The sequence below is a fragment of the Belonocnema kinseyi genome, chromosome 6, assembly GCF_010883055.1.
Source record: "Belonocnema kinseyi isolate 2016_QV_RU_SX_M_011 chromosome 6, B_treatae_v1, whole genome shotgun sequence".
Classification (NCBI taxonomy): domain Eukaryota; kingdom Metazoa; phylum Arthropoda; class Insecta; order Hymenoptera; family Cynipidae; genus Belonocnema; species Belonocnema kinseyi.
Genome location: NC_046662.1, coordinates 99,804,386 through 99,808,989, shown reverse-complemented (window position 1 = coordinate 99,808,989; position 4,604 = coordinate 99,804,386). Strand labels below are relative to the sequence as shown.

General features: G+C 33.2%; 1 long non-coding RNA gene across 1 annotated transcript in view; it reads left to right on the top strand.

The window, feature by feature from the left end:
* Window positions 1-836: 836 nt before the first annotated feature.
* Window positions 837-4,604, top strand: part of LOC117174703 — a 29,167-nt gene continuing 25,399 nt past the window's right edge. Inside the window, exon 1 of the long non-coding RNA XR_004467338.1 lies at window positions 837-1,788. This is a non-coding gene — a long non-coding RNA (uncharacterized LOC117174703). The remainder of the gene's footprint in view (window positions 1,789-4,604) is intronic.

Below are 4,604 nucleotides of genomic sequence, written 5' to 3'. Positions count from 1 at the left end.
TATATATATACATGTTAATTGATTTATTTAGCTAACTTATCACTTTTTCCTGAGAATTTTTCTTTTTTTGACAAGTACTACCCAATTAAAATTGTATATAATATTTAAATGAACACAGAAAGTTGTCAGTAAAGAATCTAACCATCAGGATGCCGACTATTTCATAGACCTTCTCTATCGCTCGGGAATCTAATTATCCTTCAAAACTCCGACTTATCCCACAGTACTCCTACTTCGTCCACAGTACCCTCCTTATCCCATGTGACCCCATGGGACTTACTTGTTCCTTGAAACACCAGTTGTAGCATATTATTATCTGATATTTAATATTTTTATATTATATTTACTGAATTTTCACAACATTTAAAGAATGTGTTTGACATACTCGTGCACGTTATATATATTCAAAGAACTTTCTAGAAAATAATTCTTAAGTGTTTTTTTATCAAACAATTAATACTGGTACAACAAATTCCAATATTTCCAGATACTGAATATTTTCCAAGCATTATTAGAATACAAGAAAATTTTTCAAATTCTATCTCACTTTTCATTAGGAAAACATAACAAATATCTATAAAATAAGAACAGCAGCTTATGAAGCATATTTTGAAGATGATCTATCTGCTAAGCAAATGCAGATTGTCATAATATGTAAAAAATATATAACATGATAAAGTTGTGAAATTTTTGTTCCTGTCTTTAAGAGCAATGATCAAGAAGAAAATGTTTGAAGCATAGTTTTCAATTTCATGAGCGAATTACAATTAATTTTAATTCTATTGAAGTTTTATATACTGAAACATGACAATTTTTTTGTTTCAAGATGCAATCTGTATTCCACCATCTCGTAAGAGTGAGACGGCCTCATACATGGAAAAAGAATATCAACAAAAACCGCGTAGAGGAAGGCCTCCAACGCAAGACGAAAAAATTGAAGTGCGTAATTCCGTAGAAGAGATTTAACTCTCAATCCATTTGCAAATGCGAAAAATGTCCTGCTTTAATTGATATTAGTCGGCAAGAACAGCTCTATAACGCACATTACAAGGAATCCAACTGTGCACAAAAAACACTTATTTTGAGATCGAGTGTGATTGTTAATCTTACTAAAGAGAGCTATAAAAGAAGTGGAAAATTCTTACCACTCACTAAAACGGGAGAAAGAGAGTACACATATACATATCAACTGACAGATGAGCATGGAAAACAGCAGACAGTTTGCCGTAACTTTTTCCTGAATTTCTACCAGGTGCCAAGTTCAACTATTCGAGATCGAATAAAATCAGCTGTTCATAATCCAAGCGCTTCTGAGAGACGCGGTAACGCTCCTTGTCCAAGGAAAACGAAAGAAGAAGACCTCAACAAAGTTCGCGATTTCATCAAGCCATTGCCTACGTACGAATCACACTACGGTAGATCAACATCCCAACGGAAGTATCTGAACCAAGGACTCAATCTGAATAAAATTTACTACAAGTACAAGGAAAAGCTTAGGGAAAAAGCTGTATCTAACACTATCTTTCGGTCAATTTTTAATTCGGAATTTAACTTAGCCTTCAAAAAGCGTCATACGGATACAACGAGAGCACCATCAACTAGCAGAAAAAATTCAGGCTGAGTTTTTGGAAGATGTGGAAACAGCTAAGACTTCACATGACACATTGGTTCTGACTTTCGACCTCCGAAGGGCATTACCAACCCCACGGGTGCCAACCGGCGAAACTTTTTATAAACGTCAGGTGTGGACTTACAACCTTTGCGTTGTCGATGAAGTCACAGGAGAAGGTATTCCTTCTATGAAAAAATTGTTCAAGTTCATATCTTATCTTTTCTAAACAATAATATATCTTTGAATTCGTCTTTCTTTCTTCAATTTTTTTCACTGGTAAGTGCTCGGGTTCATTAGGAATTCTCACACTTCCAAACAAACCTGCAAAATTGAAGTTTAGAGACAGCAAAGAGTATTTATTATGAAAAAATCTTTCTAATATACAATAAGTCATTTCATAATAACTCAACCTACTGGACTCATCTTATTTCAGTTTTTTAGCAAGGTGTTTTTTTTTTAAGTAATACCTACCAACAATAATTCCCTGTGACTAACTGAATGCGCAGGTTGATCATTTTGAAAACATCATTCTAACTTACAATAACGTAATTTACCGGACGCAAAGAATATTTATTTTTTGAAGACTATAGCTTTGCATGCAACTGAAAACCTAACCTGAGCTACTTAAACTGGCAAACCCGAAGAATTTAATTTTCGCACCTTCAATCTCACTTGCAAGAACCTAAGCTTCTCGACGAGGTAGCTTTAAATTTGTTTTTCTTTGAAGTAACCCACAACAATCTTGCCCGATCGCAGAGGCTTTCAACTTGAGATATGAATAAATTTACAATATCTATCTTTTTAAGAAGTATGTTTAAATAAAGGTTCGCATGCTAACCTATAACAACAAGCAGGTTGGTTTTTCGCAGATTGCTTTGAAGGTGCCAGAACACCGAGTAAACATGTGAACTTCCCGTTAACTCGAGTATGAGCTTACAGTGAATTAACGGCAAACTCACAGTTTCACTGGGCATAAAAGTACTATTTTTCCATTATGCATGTTTGGTCCGAGAACGTTGCGTCAAGAGGTGCGCAAGAAATTGGATCTTGTCTTTTGCGACAATTCCGGGAACATCTATCGCCAACTACTACACGTTTAATATTGTATTCAGATTCATGCTCTGGAGAAAACAGGAACATCAAAATGTCTATGTTACTTGCGAATTATTTAGCGAATAGGGGAATGGGTTTTATTGAGCAACGTTTCTTTTTATCGGGACACAGCTACAATAGTTGCAATAGACAATTCGGAGTATTTGAAAAACATTCTAAAAGGTATGAACGAATCGAAACTCCGGATCGGTGGATTCATGTCATACAAAATGCTAAGCAAAAAGTACCAAAATTTGTTGTGAGCAGCATGGACATGGAAGATTTCAAATCTGTTAATGACATCAGCTGTATTGTGACAAAGAGAAAAGTTGATATCAAGAAAGAAAAAGTTAACTGGTTAAAAGCGCGAAAAATAATGTATGACAGAGAACAACCATGGGATCTTTTTTTTTATAACGACGAAAATCATATGCAACGTGTAAACATTTTTTAAAAAAGTGCCTGATGATGCCCTCGGGAAAGCAGAAACTCCATTGTTATACCCTCAAGGCAATGCGATAACGTTGGCTAAATACCGAGATTTGCAAGTCTTAACAGAAGATATTGATAAGCGTTACAGATCATTTTATAGAATATTGCGAACAGATGACGAAACAAAAGATGTTGGTTTATCGAGCGGAGCAAGCAACAACGAGTAAACGACACATTTCAAATAATGAACGTTTTACTTTCTGAAGAAATTTTCTTTTGTGAGATACAAAATTATTTATACGCTAATTCGATGCCAAAAAATCTGCATTATTATAACAGTTCCTAATCAATTGTTCTTATTTTGAATAAAAAATTACTTTTGGAAAAAATTAACCCAAATGCCAAATTTTTTAATGAATCCATCCTTCTTTGGCAAATAACTTTTTAAAATGAAGACAGCAATGTAAGATAAAAATAACAGAATTTTAAAACTTATAACTTCATTTACTTAAATCGATTATAAGAAATAATTTTTTTTTATTTATAACTTTGGAAATGAAGCATTGGAAGTTTCAGGATACATCACAGAAAATTGACCCTGGAAGTATAAAGATTTTTAACAAGAGAGGACATGTTAAACAATTTAGACAATATATAACACCAATAACAAAGTAATTTATGTTTTGCACAAGACAATTTTTTCAAAGTATATAAGTTTTCAAAGTTACAAAAATGTCAATTCTTTCATTATTCGACATGGCTTGTTCAGCTTCTAGTTTCAAGTTTGATTATATAAATTTATTAGCGTTTACAAAAAAAAGATAAGAAATTTTTTAAACATCTCTCAAGAAATATTTTAATCAATACAAATGTAGCTTCTCTAAAATGCCATCCTACGGAAAGAACATATCGAATACGACATATTTTTTTGCATAATTTTCTACTTTTAATTTCTACACATTTATTAATTCTTTGCTATTTCATGTGAAATTTTTTCATCCTTATAATTTACTTTTATTCTTATGTGTAAGATATATATTTTAAAAATTATTCACGAGGAATGATGTTTAAAAATATTTCGCTTGCTGAAATAAAATATTAAAAATTTTATATTGATATTCAAACTCGGAAACCTCTATCTTCAAAGTGCAATTTTCTTTTATTTTGAATGATATTTCATGCACTTGTCACTGCATTTATAACCAGTTTCCAAGGAATTTTTAATAATTATCTAATATTCCTTTATCGCTTATAAAAATTTTCCGTGACTTGCGGAGCGCGTATCAAACACGCATAAACAAAAGCGGTCAGAATTACAAAAAACGAGTAAAATAGTTGACCTTCGAAGAGGGGCGCACGCTTCCCTCTCCCCATTTCCCGTATCGCTCGAGCCTCGAGCAAGGTTTTTGCACCGAAGATTTTTGAGCGCAACTCGATCCTTACGCATTTTGCTCTCAGCAGCAGGCTG